This window comes from Pangasianodon hypophthalmus, chromosome 29 (genome assembly GCF_027358585.1).
Source record: "Pangasianodon hypophthalmus isolate fPanHyp1 chromosome 29, fPanHyp1.pri, whole genome shotgun sequence".
In the NCBI taxonomy this organism is placed as follows: domain Eukaryota; kingdom Metazoa; phylum Chordata; class Actinopteri; order Siluriformes; family Pangasiidae; genus Pangasianodon; species Pangasianodon hypophthalmus.
In genome coordinates, this window is record NC_069738.1 from 3230026 (window position 1) to 3248235 (window position 18210).

At 37.5% G+C, this 18210-nt stretch overlaps 1 non-coding gene across 1 annotated transcript; it reads left to right on the plus strand.

Moving 5' to 3' along the window:
• The first annotated feature begins 17585 nt into the window (after nt 1-17585).
• On the plus strand, nt 17586-17673 carry trnay-gua (transfer RNA tyrosine (anticodon GUA)). The gene is given in 2 exon segments: nt 17586-17622; nt 17638-17673. It is a non-coding gene; the product is annotated as a tRNA-Tyr (tRNA).
• Nucleotides 17674-18210: the final 537 nt, after the last annotated feature.

Consider the following 18210-nt stretch of genomic DNA (forward strand, 5'->3'; position numbering starts at 1 on the left):
GCTACACAATATAGTTATCGCTATAGCTGGCTGTGTGTGTGTGTGTGTGTGTGTGTGTGTGTTTGTGTGTGAAGACTGCAGTGTGGCACCCCCAGGCCTACATCAGGAAAAAGTTGTAACATCCTGGTCTAAGTAAACATATAACATGGGAGGCATGAACTCCATTTAATTTGAAAAAATCATATTAAGGTACACTTTTACTAATTTGCTAAAATTAACTGGTTGTATTCAACTAAGTTAGCCTCCTTCCTTTGGTAATGTCAGGTTAGAATAATATTGATTCCAGTAGGTAAAAAAAATTGGCTAGGCAGCAAGTCAAGTTCTAGTGAATGGTAAATTGGTTATGTGCTGTTGTTATTTATGATTATTGGTTATTTCAATGAGCAGCAAACCTCAGAGACTGAATAATCATTACAGGCAATATTGCATAGTTGCTTTGAAAACGATATAACAAGATAGGATCTCACATGACACTTAGATTTGCTTTAGCTTTTGTGCACATTTTTTTTAAACAGCAACCACACTTCATAAAGTTTGAAAGCTGTTTTTATAATAATAACAATCATCATCATCATCAATACATTTTATTTGTATCGCATCTTTCATACAGCTCAATGTGCTTCACATGTCAAAACATAAAAAGAAAAAACAAGAAATCAAGAACAATAAAAAATTAACAAAGAAAGAAAGTAAAAGTGCAAAATTCTCTTAAGGTTTGCATTACAATATGTCAGAAATTCAGCACTGGCAGGCCTCAAACTACAAATTGGAACATATTTTGATATGAAGGCGATAAATCATTCGGTACTTTAAAAACCAGTAAAACAACCTTAAAAGCAATCCTGTACTTAACGAGTAACCAATGCAAATTAACTAAAACAGGTGTAATGTGATCTCTTTGTCTGGATCTTATAAGCACTCTAGTGGCAGCATTTTGCAACAGTTGTACTTAAAAAATGCATAGCTTTGACCTTGGGCATATGCTAAAATCATAGACATGATTCAAAATGTCAAATTCAGAAGCAATTCAGAACTGAATTTAGAACTAATATATTCAAATATCGTACAAAATGTTTTTCAATAACATTATATTTGCTCATGTTTTTCCATCCAATTCAGGATTATGTTTTTGCCAACAGATACTCCATAGAAGAACACAGTGAGCTCGGTTATTCCCCAAAATAAAAATGTGCATGGCAAAATTTTCTAAAATTCATAAGTACTTTTAAATATTTAAATACTACAGTCATCTCTGTAACAGACTTTGTTTTTATATCACTTTGTTCACAGGGGGGCCGTCACACTGAAACGGATTTGGACTAGACCCCTTAGTTCCAGTGACAGGAAATTGTAATGCTACAGCGTACAAAGACATTGCATACAATTATGTACTTCAAACTTTGTGGCAGCAGTTTGGGGAAGAACCACATATGGGTGTGATGGTCAGGTGTCCACAAACTTTTGACCATATAGTGTATTTACATACACACAATATATAGATTTTAGATATATATAGATTTTTTTGACTACTGCTTTATAATGCTTTTTTAATAAATCTTTTTTGTGTGCAAAAGCTTAAGATAAATAAAATAAAATATTTGTGCATTTGTTACTTTTTTCCCAGTGGCACATAAAACCACTTTGGGGTTTTGGCTTGGGTTTTTAAGAGTACTTAACCAAAAGGGTATTGTAAATTGAGTGTTTCTTTAAAAAAATAAAAATAAATACAAAAATTTAAAAATAAAAATATAAAAATTAAATACAGATAGAATTTATAACACAGATGTAAGACACATGTAGAAGGAAGACTCTGGGGTCCTTGATCCTCACTCACTCAAAGAGGTTGCACATTCAGTTCTGATGGAAATTTTAAAAAATTATTATTATTATGAGGAGACAAAAACAAGAAAGACAGGTTATTGATTTTGTAGGGAAAAAAAAAACAATCCAAGCACCAAGTTCAAGAAAAAAATTCATTATCCATCTACCCATCCTTTCAATATCTATCCATGTGTATTACAACATCCATGTGTTTAACAACTTAGCCAACCATCTAGCCATATTTCTAACCATAAATCTGTCCATCCATCTTACATAGTACAGGCGTGGCCGTTCAGTGCCTGAGCTTCCCCTTCATTCTTTGGTGTAATGTTCTTCAATGGGCTCATCACAGCAACAACATTCGGACAGTCAGCATTATCACCATCACTGTCTGAGCTAACAAACAAACAAGCAAAACAGACAGATGTTCATTTTAAAGCAAATACAGGTTCTGTGTCCAGGCGGATGCTTCTGCTGTGGGAATTAGGGCTGTCCTTGCTCAGGGCAAAAAGGGAGAAGTGTCAACAGCATTGTACCTGAGTAGGAAGCTCCTACCAAGACTCGATACTCCACCATAGCAAAGACTGACTGGCTATAAAGTGGGCTCTTGATAGCTTGTGTTACTACTTGCTTGCTTGGCCGAGAGTTCGAAAGACAGTCATGCCTTAACATGGATTCGAACCCTAATGCCAGGTTATGGTCATAATGTGGTCACTGACTACCTGTCAAGATTGCCCAGTTTGGCTGGGATGAGCGACATGTCTAAGGAGTCAGTCACTCAATCACTATAAGCACATCCACGCACACACAAGCCATTTACAAGCCAGTTTTTTGTTCAGTTTGTTGAATTTTTTTGTGAGTTGTGCAGGTTTACCTGCAGATTAGTTTCCTGCACACACAGCACAGAACGAGAACCAGAACCAGAACGAGAAGGACAACGACCAGCCAGCACCGATCTACAAACATAATGAAATCAATTTTAAAATCCTGATATACTCACAAGATATCCTAATTTAGTGTCTTATCTTAAAAGAAGTATCACACAAAGTACTCACGTTCACGCCTGTTAACATCATTGCCTCTTATGGTCCCATTGGTAGCTTTAAAAAAATATTTAATACATTAACAGCTTGTACAAGTGTAAAAATATTAAACACTAATACACACATCATGGCCATAGCCAGCAGAGGTACAGGGGCATTTGGGTGAAGGATGAGATCTGTTTCAGTAAATCGGTAGGTGTGCGTGGTATTATGCATCATATCTTTCACTTAAAAAAAGCAAAACACATCATAAAACATATTTGAATTATATACATGATACAAATATAATATTAAATACAAATCTCAAAAATATGGATTTTATGTAACCTACGCCAAAGGAAAGCACCCGATATCCCAAAGAAAAGCAGACGCTTTCAACATGGCCGACCTCAGCCAATTAACTGAAGTGAAGAGACATGGAGTAGACTGAAGTGGAGTGAAAAGCGAAGATGTGAACCATAATGAAGCAAGTGCATCTAAAGTTTTTGTGTTATGGAAATAGCTAAATTCAGCAGATTAAGCAGCTAACTACCAGCAAGCTAATGTTAGTGAAGCCTAACTAGCTAGAATGTTACGTAAATAGTTACCCTGGGCATCGAGTGTTTAACATTGCTGCAGAAAACTCGCTATTTAAGTAGAACATAAAAACTTTGTTTGCCCGCTCTGCAAGAGTCGACTTCCCCCTGAGAACTCCAGGATGCTTCACTCTTTTGACATTTGTACCGTAGCCCATAGTTTCGGATTTTAGGTTTTTAAAGGCTAATCTTATCCCTTACAAGTTCAAAACTAAGTAAAAACATTGGCACAAATCTAAATTTATTAAAATACACCACAAAAAAGCATTTGTTTTAATGTATATTGTATATAATTCATTTACATGAAATTCATATCTAAAGCCTTTTATCAGCTTCCAAACTCCATACTCTTGCACACAATGGCATTATTACACATATTTGCATATATTAAGCAAAATGAAAATAAAAGAAATCCCAGGTAGTACTCACATCCTACTAGGTCATGAGGTCTTGTGCGATTGCTAACTGTAAACAAACAAACAATCATTCAGATTTTCTAAACAATTTTACATGCCTTCAGTTCCACATTAATAGCTAGTTAGTCTTGGTCTTGGAAGCATTTCCTGGGGAATTTTTTGCTTTAGCTGAGAATTAGCAGCTAATGCTAAGCTAGGCAATGCTAACAACATTAGCTATGCTACCTGTTAGCAATTTTAGCATCCAGTGTCTTATGATACTGCTACTGCTAATAGCTAGCTGTTGTCTTTAATGTATATGCTGCTGCCCTTGTGACACTCCTGTATGTACTTCACTGTCTGTAATTAATTGTTCTTGTATTTACTATAGAATCACAATGTTTGAAAGGTGTGCGTGGGTGTGTGTATGTGTGTGTGTGTGTGTGTGTGTGTGTGTGTGTGTGTACAGTACAATAAATCATGTTTAGGACATTCTGTGCAACTATCCCTGGCTCTGATCAGACAGTCATGGTGATTACGATTTTAAATAAACTACCTAAAGACATCTAGAGAATTCACCCCTCTATTTTCAGACACAGAGAGGATAGAGACCACAGCTACATGAAGTCAGACTCAAGTACTCGCTTATTTGCCAAAGGCACGTTAGTTGGTTTAGTTTTTCTTCAGGTGAAACATACTGATCTGTTTTGATTCATTAGTTGCACACAGAGCTTTAGAGCTAACCTGTGGAACAGTGAGTAATGACTACTGACAGACAGCCTAATAACACACATATACACACACACACACACACACACACATACACAGACAGAAGAGGAATATACCTTGGAAGATGTACTTGTACTGCAAAGAAAAAAGAAAAATCTAAAATTATTAACACTGATTAAATCATTCTAATGAGAAACCATACAGAGAAATATCTAGAATTATAATGTACATAATATGGCCAAAAGTTTGTGGACACCTGACAATAACAGTCATACAGCATGTGCTTGTTGAAAATCCCATTCCAGATTTAGTCCCAATTTGCTGTTATCCTCCACTCTTCCAGGAAGGCTTTCCACTAGATATTGGAGCATGGCTGTGGGAATTTGTGTTCATTCAGCTACAAGAGCATTAGTGAGGTCAGGCACTGATGTTGGGATGTCGAGGAGGTCTGGGGTCCAGTCGGTGTTCCAGTTCATCCCAAAGGTGTTCAGTGGGGTTGAGATCAGGGCTCTGTGCAGGACACTCGAGTTCTTCCACTCCAACCTTCACACACCATGTCTTCATGGAGCTCACTTTGTGCACAGGGGCATTGTCATGCTGGAACAGGTTTGGGCCTCTTAGTTCCAGTGAAGGGAAATCGTAATGTTACAGCATATAGAGACATTCTATACAACTGTGTGCTTCCAAATTTGTGGCACCAGTGTGGGGAAGAACCACACATGGCTGTGATGGTCAGGTGCCCACATACTTTTGGCCATGTAGTGTACTTTAAATGTACTTACTGTTTCTTCTGACGCAAGACACCTTATAACAAGCTGAATCCCCGTCTCACAGAAATCCTGAACCCATGACGTTTCATAGCCCAGAACAGTCCCATTCTAAACATCAGTCACATAGAGAACAACAAACAAAATTAACAATCTGATCACTTCACAGTTCATCCCAACATTCACTGCATCACAGCACCTTCTTGCAGCTTCAGTGTTCAAACTGATGTTAAACGCATGCTGTCTAAAGAAACTTCAAGCTTGGTCTCACCTTTCCGTACCAGGTGGGCTCACAATCGCTGCTCTGTGGGAAACCTGGTGGTGGGATGTATTTGAATGTACCATTGGCATAAACTTCATCACAAAACGTGCTGATGATTTGTGTCATGGCTGGAATCTGAAAATCAAGAACCATCAAATAAAAGGATATGGGTACAGAAACTATAAGTTTTCCATAAATGACCTAAAACTCAGGATATCGTCATTAGCAAATGATTATGCAGATGCAGATGTGTAACTAAAATGTTAGCAATGTCTTAGGACTTCACACACATCCACTACAAGGACTGGCTCTCTGTCACTACTAAGTAGATGCTTATGTTATAACTAGGCTGAATTGGCTTCTTCTTGAGATTGGGATGTTCAGTAGTTATGTTCTCGCATTAAAGTATCACTTATAAAAGGCTGTAAATGCTCAGAATATGAAAAAGGGAAAATCTGCTTGTTTCTTACATCATTATTTCCTTATCCACAAAGCGTCACAAATTTACCAATGACATATGAGACAAAGTGTAACATAACCATCAAAACACCCAATATGAGTACAATTTTACTGCAAGATATTTTTAATACCTCTCCAAATCTGCCATGAGATGACTGTGTAGGCAAAGTGCACTTTCTCTATATATCCAAAAGTTTGTTGATCCCTGACCATCACAGCCATATGTGGTTCTTCCCCAAACTGGTGCCACAAATTTGGAAGCACACAGTTGTATAGAATGTCTCTATATGCTGTAACATTACGATTTCCCTTCACTGGAACTAAGAGGCCCAAACCAGTTCCAGCATGACTGTACCACTGTGCACAAAGTGAGCTCCATGAAGACATGGTGTGTGAAGGTTGGAGTGGAAGGACTCGAGTGTCCTGCACAGAGCCCTGACCTCAACCCCACTGAACACCTTTGGGATGAACTGGAACACCGACTGAACCCCAGACCTCCTCACACAACATCAGCACCTGACCTCACTAATGCTCTTGTAGCTGAATGAACACAAATCCCCACAGCCACGCTCCAAAATCACACACACATACATATGTGGACAAAAGTATATATATTGTAAAATATATTGTAAGTAAATATGGATAAACGTATATATATATATATATATATATATATATATATATATATATATATATATATATATATATATATGTGTGTGTGTGTGTGTGTGTGTGTGTGTGTGTGTATGCAATATATTTGCAATAGTACTCAGATACATTCATAACAATAATGTCATATCGCTCAATTTTATCCCGCGCTACTGGGGAAAAAACATATACATATTAATATTATACAGGCGTACAGTCTTACTGGCAAAAAAAAAAAACAAAGTACATGATATGCCAGAACTCCGTTAGCTTCACATGGCTGAACAATGAGTGGACTAATTCCCTTTCTTTTACATTTAATAAGTGAATAAGTTAATAAAACAGACATACCTGTAACACCTGAAACACTTCAAGTCAACCTGTGCGCACTAGCACTAACCGCATCTTAATCTCAGAAATGAATCTTTTAGCAGACTAATATACTGAAATGATTCAGTGATTCAGTGAGTCAATGATTCAGTGATTTACCTTTAAAGACTAGGGAAGTAAACACAGTGTAACCTGGATTACTTTTCTATATGTTTTGTTACTCAGCACACATTCTCATACACATTAACATCTGAAATGTAATTACCTCTGGGACAGATTATCCTCCAGTGTCTTCCTCAATCAAACCGCACAGTCTGTTATTCTTCTTCATTATTACACCTTCATCTCCTAAAGATTTCCTTATCACGGTAATAATCCCCAGCGTACAGCACCGTCCCATTACCATTTCCCATAATTCTCTCATTTTTGTCCGTTTTTGTTTACACCTCTACCAGCTCTGGAGCCTGTGTACTTGTGCAGAGAGAGAACGATGACGCACTGATGATCACGTGACTCCCTGACTGCCTGCATGCCTTACTGAAGGAAGTTAGTATGACACTCATAGTACTGATCGAGACAAGCGGCGTGGTGTACATAAACACTGCATCATAATGCAGAGCCTTTAGAAATGACCATTTCATAATAACTGGAGAAATAAATACGTCCCAGGTCAGTGGTGTTGCAGTGGTTATGGCATTGCACTAATGATTAGGAAGGTTGTGAGTTTGAATCCCATCACCACTTGGGTCCTCACCCAAGACCCTTAACCCCACACTCAGTTATAGTTTGTCTCAAATGTGGAGAAAAGCATCACCCAAATAAATGTGGTAGAATGTAAACAAAATAACAATAATAATAATAATAATAATAGATCAGGTAAATGAGTGTATGAGCTCTTTACAGGCTAAATGAGCACATTACACTGATAGAGAGAGGAAGATTCTGCAAATCTGATTTAGCCTATAGAACAGATCATGTATTTCATTTTACACTTTATTTCATTACACACTTACTTATATGTAAAAATTTAAATGTAAACTGACTCACATATTTACTAGTGTTAAAACATTACAGTTTTATGTCCAGTCTAAAACTCGTCCAATCTTCTAATCATTAATCACTCTCTTCCATATACTGTACATGTATATAAAAAGTGTACTCACTGGATTTTTTTCCTTCGAAAGTGCATAAAAGCAAAGCAGACAGCTGAGCAGGAGTTTGTGGAGGTGATTGAGACCTGAAGCCCGGTTTACACGGGCCAGCAGAAACCTCTTGTTTCATGAGAGACTTTCAGGTGTGGCCTACAGGGAAAGGTGGAGCTAAACATACATACACCGAGCATTGGCTGATTTGTCTACCAATCAAGTTTAAGGGAAGAACTGTCGCTCGATGGTGACCAAACCCCCTTAGTGAGAACTAGGTCATATGCAGATGAGCTCTCCTCAGAAGTCTGCAGTGGGCAACAGAGCAACACCCCATTATCAGTGTCTTAGGCTACATTAACTGAAGATGGAGTTCATGTGCTTTGTGTAATATTCTGTATGAACCTGCAGACTCAATCATCCTGAATATAAACATGAACTCCTTCGATGGCGCAGTTGGTAGAGCGGAGGACTGTAGGTGTGTAAGATGGTCATCCTTAGGTCGCTGGTTCGAATCCGGCTCGAAGGACTGCTTTTATTCTGGGAGCTGAAAGAGTGTTTAGTGGAAACCTTTAAGAGGGTTTGAGAAATTATATATATATATATATATATATATATATATAGATTAGTGAGAGTGGAGTACTGAATCAAGTGAACAGAAAAAAAGATCAGAAGCACTGAGACACGTGCACTTTTACTTTTCACTCCTTCTGCTCATGAGTTAAAGTTTGCTATTTTGGGGGCAGAAAGAAGACATTATGTTACACTATAGGGTTATGATTATTCACACTCAACCAATTCCCTTCCTTCTGTAAACACAGACCCTCATCTGACGAAGTATAATACAAACAGAAAATGTACTGTTTCTTTCTATTTTTTTTTTCTCTTTGGTGCTGCTATTTTGAAAAGGCTCAAATTTCTTTGAATGGAGGAGAGTGTTTCTCCCCAGTCTAGGGTAGGGGGCGATAATAGAATAAGTTTTACTGGGATAAAAGGTGGATGGGGGAAAAAAAAAAAAAAGACACAGCCAAGAATACTTTGGTTTATGACATTTATGTATACATGCATGCGCACCCACACACACACACACCCACACAGGAAAAGGGCAGAGCATAACAAGTGTGCAGGACATAGTGTTTTTAAATGCAGAAAAGAAACTAAGTGTGTAAAAAAATCTTTGGCTTTTTTGGCTGGTTTGTGGGATTTTTATCTTCCCTTTCTTTGGCAAAAATGAGTTGATGTTACAAAGATGTTATTTATATGCCAAGTAATAAATATAAAAATATATTTGTACACCAAAATATTGCTATAAAGTATAAAAATATTTGACATAAAAAATGATTTTCTCTTTGACATGATTAAAAATTTGCAGCTCTATACCCTTTTACACCAACGTTTGCTACACAAGTATAAAAATGTGATGTTAAAAAATATTTTCTCTGACTTGACATGATTAAAAATTTGGCCTACAGAAAAATTACACACTCTATAATTGCAAGGTCTTAGGATTTAGAAATGCTTAAGTGTAGCGAAAGTGCAGAAACAGAAAGTGCAGATTTGAAACGGCAGAAGTAGACAGGACGGAGGTTCTGAACTGTAATCCTCACTCGCTCTCGGAGACTCTGCTCTCATCACTAATGGACAAAACAGTAAAGAAATAAAATAATTAATTAAAGAATATCTAAAATCTATACATTTATTCTTCTAATTATAGAATTATTTATTTATCCAACACGACATCTACCCATCCATCTAGCACTGTTCATTTCCCTCAATCCTGTTTATCTATGTGCAGAAGTTAAGGGTAACTCTTACACTGTAGTGACGTTGTCTTTGAGTGCTTGAGCTTCTTCACCGTTCACACAGCCGTTAGCTCTCACATCACCAGGGTTCATGCTAATAAACAAACATTTTCCAATCAGCTCCAACTATTTAGCATAATAAACTGATGTACTTGTTACAAGGTGAAATGAATTATAACCATCTTCATCATGATATGCAATTATGATTAATTCTTCATGAAATAATTAGACATTATATAATTAATATACACTCATTTCTATTATATTTATACATTATTATAGTTACAGTGTTACTGTAAATAAATTGTGTTTTTAGCTGTTCATTGATGTTTGAGGGATTTGTTTATGCACAGCTCTCAAGATCCTGCTACAGCATTGCAATGGGGTTGAGGAGTTAAAGTTTTTTTTTTAAATAAAGAAATAAAGCAGCACGTGTGAAAGCAGCTGTAGTGTGTAAATATCCTGCAGTTAGAGTTTCACTCACCGGTTGGTCCTCATCTGCTCGTGGCCTGCAGCTACGCACCAATCTCTGCCACCAATCTCTGACTCCATCTCTCCACCTACCCACCCATCACCACAATGAAGAACAGAATTATTTATTAATCACCAACTAAACCTATCTGTCTAATGATGATGTTATCAGACAGCAGATTAAAGCATTTCAGCTTCCCTCCTTTAGCTGCGTCTTTGAGGGTGATGCAGACTTACCTTGGGTTTTTGAAGAACAAGACTCCAATCAGGACTGCAATCAGGACAACCACGACGAGAACTGCGATGGAGGTGGTGTTATCATCTTTTAAAAAAAGACAGAAATACGATCTCCAGTAAAGCCTACTTCATATTTCATATCCAATGCCAACTTGAGCACTGAGAAGGCCTGAAATCAAAATTTACAACTTTCACTAATGCCGAGTTCACACTGCACGATTTTCAAAGTTGTCGGATCATCGTGGTTTTCACACTGCATGACTATCTGGGGTAGCATTCAGTCGCTGCAGTGTTCACATTGCTCTATGGATCGACGACAGGAGGTTACACACTGCATGACTTTACAGTAGAACGAATCACCGACAACTCTGTCTGGCTCGCAAACTATGTTTCACAACCAAACGCACGCGAGAAGTGATAAGGAAATAACGCAAGATGACACGTGAGATCAGAGTTCTCGCGCGAGACTGGAAATGGTTCCCCACAAGAAGTTTGCGATCCAAATGGTCTGTGCGCTGATTTGCAGCGAAAGGGCAAAAAAGAAAACAAGATTATGGAGGAGGAAATGGTTGGGGAGACGCGGGGAACAAGGATTGTGCGTTCTGCAAAGAGAGTTGGAGGTAAATGAATAATTTTGCAATGACGAAACATCAAAAAGACATGGGTGCTCCTGCCAAAGTTCGACCAAGCTTTCCTCCATTTCATGGGCCCAAATAGACCGAGAAGGACAACCATGTTGAAGGCCATGTTTTCTGATGTTCTATAACTCCTCCCCGAGCTTCCCGCTGCCCTGTATCTTGCTCTCTCGTTGGCTGGGGGTCATCGCCGATGTTTGTTTCAGTCAGAACTCATTTCACACAGCAGGATTTTGAATCGCCGACAGGTCCAGATATTTAGCATGCCAAATCTTTCACGAGCGTCGGTGACGTATCGGCGATTGTCTCAGATCGCGTCTTTGATAATTTACACTGCGTGATTGTCACTCGCGTGAACGAGCACCGATTTGCCTCCGATTTCAGGCATTTTGTCAGCGATTTAGCAAAACCTGTCGGGGAGTAAAAAAAAAAAAATCGGGCTAAAATCGTGCAGTGTGAACTCGGCATAAACTGCCATGCATTTGATCCCCTCAGTGATTAATAGGTCATTACATATAACATTATATGAGATTATAATTCAGTATTTAATCTGAAAGAGAATATGTATTCAGGAGTCACTGTAGTGCTCATGTCTAAAAAGGGGGAAGAAATCATGAGCAACATTCATCTAAATGACAATTTTTTTTTAAATATCAATTTTATTTCCAATGAATTTTGAAAATTATGAACAGCACACTTTCACTGTAAGCTGTAATCTGACTGAATGCTGTATTTTACACTTCCTGTTTCTCAGAGACCTTCATCATCAGGTAAACATTAGTGTCATGTTTTAATCTGCTCGGACCTCTCGAGTGCTGCAGTTCCCAACTGCACAGCCTCCACTACTCTGCTTAATTTCAGTGTTTTTCCTCACCCCTTTTTAAGCTATCCATTCTGGAGTTATTTTAAAATTGGTAAATCATGAGCATAAAAAAAAAAAAAAAAAAAAAAAAAAAATCAGTACCACACAACCATACCCAATATAATATATTTAATTTTAAAATAAATATCTTAAAGTACTCACTTCCATACACATGGGTTTCCGTAGTGCTGTTGGAAACTAAACACACACACACGAAGTTACAATGCAACCATAATTCATTTACTGCTCCATAAATTCACAGCTCACTCTTTCTTACTAGCTTACTGCTGTGATCTTGTTTTCTCTCTCTATTGTGATACGTTTTGTCCTGAACTGCACTGATTTCACACCTGACTGCATTAAAGACAATGACTGTGGTTCATAATAAAATAATAACTAATTTAAAAAACATCTTTTGCATCATGTATCTTACTGAATTACTTTTTCTTTTCCTGCATAACAAATATACAGATCTGTTTTAGCTCACTTGTACAGAAGTGAAACCCAGAATGGAAGGACATACCGTTAAAGAAGTATTGCGTCTGCAAAAGAAAAAAAAAAACATAAATTAAACACTCTCATTAAATAAAAAATACAAAAGAACATACAGAACTTAAATTTATTTTAACTTTACCTACCTCATTACTTGGATTAAGACACCTTACAGTGTAGCGAATCCCGCTCTCACAGTAATCACGAACCAGAAAGTTTCCATAGTCCAGCACAGTCCCATCCTATAATGTACAAACAGCCATAACGTGGAGAAGAACAAGAAAAAAAAAGTTCACAGTTCATCCCTACATTCAGTGCATCACAGTATCTGCTTACAGCGGCAGTGTGAAATGCCTACTGCCTAAAAAAACCTTCAATCTTCTCACATGTGATTTCCAGCTGTGCTCACAGTCCCCCCTCTGTAGGAAATCCGGTGATGCGGTGTAGTTGTATACACCACCCTTGTGAAGTTCATCACAAGACTTGTCGATCTCAATCACAGTCATCTGAAAAACAAGATCAAGACCCATCATATAAGAGGATATGCCTTACTATAATACTTAAGATTATAAGAATAAATAATCTTGCCCTGTCCTCTGCAGTGTATAAATGTATAAGTACTGAGCTGGAAAGAAGGCGCTACTCTGGGGAAAGTATTCAGCCAACATTAACAAACACTGAACCTTAAAACAGGAGTTTAAATTACCAAAATAAAAACGAGGAAAAACAAAGATAGAGGAGGAATAAATATTAGTATAATTAATAAATTAATATTATACATTTTAGCTCGTGAAATGTTTTTTTCTGTCTGTAATTAAATAAAGTCACTCTACAAGCAGCAGTAACTTGCTTGAGTCATTTTACTTCCAACAAAACTCACTGTCACTGTTTCTTTTTGTCTGTGTTCTATATAGAAAGTAAAGTATTTTGTAGATGTGTAAAAGTTTAGTTTGTAGTGCCATGACCAAAAATGATTTCTTTCTATATATAAGATATAAATGATTTATGAAATAAATTATAATCAGTTAAAAGGCTCCAAACAAACACCATCCTGTCATCTCAAAGATAATTTAAAAAAGAAAAAAAAGGTACAGGACTAATGTAAAATCTGTTTCAGGACAATGTTTTGTTTAAAAAAAACTGGAGTGTTTTTCATATTATGAAAGTCTTCCATGTAACATACTATGGGGAAACAGAGTTCGATACAACACCTTACAGACTGGCGGCGAGATGTGCAGTTAGCACCCGGCTAGCCGAATGGCTGCGTCCGGAGTGCTGTCTTTGAGCCTTGTTTCCATTAAAAAACAAAAACACAGCAGTCCCTAACTTCAGGCTGGGTATTTAGCTGTAGTCGGAGTAAGTACAGTTTATTGTCGAGGGAGCGAACAGTGGAGAGAAGAATGAATGGCAGGGTTAGCCTTTAGCCTAGCACGGATGCCGGTTTGTTTACCGCGCTTCCACTGCCTCGCACACCGACTCCGGCGATCTCTATCCCGGCCAGCGGCTTCAGGCAACACCGCGGTCCCAGGGCCTGCTTCGCGTAGCAGCCTGAAGTCGCGTATATCCTCCCACAGTCCATCGTTTATTCCTCCTGAGCTTTGTTTTCCAATGTTCAGCAAAAGTTGGCGATGATAAACATGTTCACCAGTGCTTTAAAAAGTTTCCCAATATGCACCATATTTGTGATAACTAAGTGGACATCTTGGGTAGGCCGCAAGCTAACTGTGCTATCCAATATCTTTTTTTTAACTAATTAAGCACTAATTAAATGATTGTTAATTGATTTACACTGATTTACGCCAGGCTATTAGCAGATTAGCAGCGCAGGTTAGCTGTACTAGTTAACCAGCTAGCAGGCAAGAGGAGGATTGTGTAAACTCTTATCTATATTCTTTTTAATCAAATGTACTTCAAAATAAACAAAGTTAACATAAATGACACTTATGATAATATAGTAAAACATCATGTACATCAGTACTACACAGCAGCTGTGTAAGCGGCTCTGGATAAGGGCTGTAAAATGTAAACAGAACTGCAGCAGAGAAAATTATGAAATTAAATTATAATAAAGCAGTAAGCAGGTGTTTAGAGATCAACCTCCTATAATTCAAAACCAGGCGCTTAAACCCACCTTAAAACTCAGCAGACACACTGTTCTTCTCCAAGGTTCACTAACTACTGAGGTGTAGGTGTGTGTGAGTGCGACTGATTTAAAGAGAAAGAGAGAGAGAGAGTGTGTGTGTGTGTGTGTGTGTGTGTGTGTGTGTGTGTGTGTGTGTGTGTGTCCTCAGTTACACTGAAACTCTCTCCAGTATTCAGGCCTGTAAGCGTCCTGTTTCAACTGGATCTACAATATAATCAAAAGAAAGCCAAGCCCCTTTCATACACATCTCAAACCGCTATATATTACTTTCTAGATGTTTCAGGAAGACTAACTCAGACATTTTTAACATTAAATAGTTCATTACCTTGAGGACAGATTATCCTCCTGTGTCTTCCTGAATCAAACTGCGCAGTTTGTTTTTGCTCTTCATTCCTACATCTGATACAGTTTTCCTCTTCAGCTTCATAATCCACAATGTAACACCACACACTGCTACCATTTCGCACAATTTCCTCGTTTTATCCGAGTGTTACAGCGACACTGAAACACTTTCAGTAAAGATGGCGTCACCAAAGCAGAAAGCAACCACAAGAGTGTTACAGCAGGAAACGCTGCACAGTCACGTGGTGCATGAGTCTCACTGAAACCTGAACCGTCCTCCTGGATGAGGATTCCTACAGCTTACCCTAGCAAGCACTGTTCATCAGGGATATTCAGAAAAACGCATTTTTGGGGAATCCTGTAAATACCCTAAATACCGCATCATAAAGTCGATTCTGTAGAAATGCGAATGGAAATAAATAGACCTAAATAAATAATATAAATAATGTGCATGTATGAGCTGTATAATAATCTGTATTATACCTCACATCTCACACTCAAGTTCACTATGATTATAATTTCACATCCATTATAGGATACTATACATTTTATAAACAGCCTGCACAAAGATCCAAATATATGCAGTCTGCAGACTTTCAGTTACATCAGAAAAATCTTTATTTCTTATTTCTGAATATATCTATATGCGCCTCTGGACAGAATAAAGCAGTTCCTGAAGATAAAGAACTCAGTGAATAAATGAACTGATGATGGTGACAGGAGGTTGTATTTATTTAAGTTGTTTAAGCTGAACCTAAGTGATAATCAGCTACAGTACAGTTGTTAATTACTATCTGATGAAAGTGTATAAAAAGTTTACTCACGTTTCCTTGTTAAAAAGTTTCAACTCTTAAGATGCAGCAGTCCAGTTAATGCCACACTGAGTGTGAGTGTGAAAATGTTTCCCTGAATAGACTTCCAGATTCCTCCCTCCTCAGTCTCACTGATTTCACCCAGATCCCTCCTCTGTCCCCTGCTCTTCCCTGTACCACATTTTCACAGGGAAGGTGGAGCTAATACAAGTAACCAATCATAGAGAACTATGGCTCCCCCCCACTATGCCTCTATGCCACTCCCCTTTTGGGTCATATGCAGATGAGAGAGTCCTCCTCAGAAGTCTGCAGTACAACTGAGCAACAACCTGGTAGCTGATATCCTGTACAACACTCTCACAACCTTTAGTTCACTTTGAAGCGTTTTAAATGTACATTTAAGGGATTATACTATAAAAGTAAATTTATACATTGATGTAGAAATAATACTTATGTGAACATAATCGAAGGAGATCATCATTTAAACTAATAACATTATTTTTTCTACATGAATAGATAAAAAAGTCAGAATTGTGAGCAAAGCCTAACAACAAACTCCAAAACTTAGTGGTGTAAAAAGGTCAGCACTTCAACTTTAGTAGAAGAATGAGAATAAATCAATATTCACTCCTATGAGATGAACTATAGATGCAGTTACACTGTTTCACCACAAGATGTCAGTAAAACATCATAAGATTTCAGTTTTTAATGCGGAATGGAAAAATACACCAGTACCAATACCCAGTAGCCAGGAATTAATTTCAGGAAAATAATAAATAAAATTACAGCTTCATCTGTACAGTTAAACTGATAAATGCGACAGCAGAAGCGGTGATGACACAAATTAGTTATTTTAATGATTTAAAGTGTACCATCAACCTATCGTTTCCATGATACAGTATATCCTACCTCTATGGCAATTCCACTGAAAATCAGTCAGATGCTAAATGCTAATAATGATGCGATATTTTGTCTTATAAAACCAGATCTGCACTTCTTTTTCTCACTTTCTCACATAATCGAAAAAAGAAGAATTATGTAGAAATAGCTTTAATGTCTGGAACACTGAGAAATAAATTTACCGCAGTACAAAGCGGTGCGCGCATCTATATGAGATTTTACGGTAAACAAACTAACGCCTGTCTATTTAATTACATCATAGACACCAAAAAATGCCCACTTCATCATTAATTACTGTACTCAACATCTTTTTACTAGAATGTAGTTTTCGTTTTGCACAATTTGTTCAACTAGAACAATCAATTTGTATGTAAATAATTTTCAAAATGCTGATAAAAAATTTACAATAATTATTTATTTTTTTAATGATAATTATTTAATTTACAATAACTAGATGAAATACGTTATGTATTAATGCTAAGTCTATTTTATCTAGTTATTGTAATTTAATAAGAAAGTAATTCATAGTTGATTAAATAATTAAGAGTGAAGCTTTTTTTTTTCCCCACCAGGTGCCTGATGGTTACCGTAAAACCTCATATACACGTACTTCAGGATTCTTCAGTAGGCTCCATTAACTGAAGATGGTGTTCATGTGTCTTGTGTAATATTCTGTATGAACCTGCAGACTCAATCATCCCGAATACGAACATATACTCCTTCGATAGCTCAGTTGGTAGAGCGGAGGACTGTAGGTGTGTAAGATGGTCATCCTTAGGTCGCTGGTTCGACTCCGGCTCGAAGGACTGCTTTTATTCTGGGAGCTGAAAGAGTGTTTAGTGGAAACCTTTAAGAGAAATATGCCACACAAGGCACAAGGTGATGTTCACATGACTTGCGTCTCAGATCTGAGCAGTGAGGTGGATCACACACACACACACACAAATAAATATATTAGTGAGAGTGGAGAACTGAATCAAGTGAACAGAAAGAAAAAAAGATCAGAAGCACTGAGACACGTGCACTTTTACTTTTCACTCCTTCTGCTCATGAGTTAAAGTTTGCTATTTTGGGGGCAGAAAGAAGACATTATGTTACACTATAGGGTTATGATTATTCACACTCAACCAATTCCCTTCCTTCTGTAAACACAGACTCTGATCTGACTTGAAGTGTAATACAAACAATTTAAAAAATAGTTTAACTGGACTGTTGCTTTCTATTTTTTTTTCTTTGGTGCTGCTGCTGTTTGGAAAAGTCTCTTCAAATGGAGGAAAGTGTTACGCCCCAGTCTAGGGTTGGGATGATAATGGAATAAGTTTTACTGGGATAAAAAATTTCCC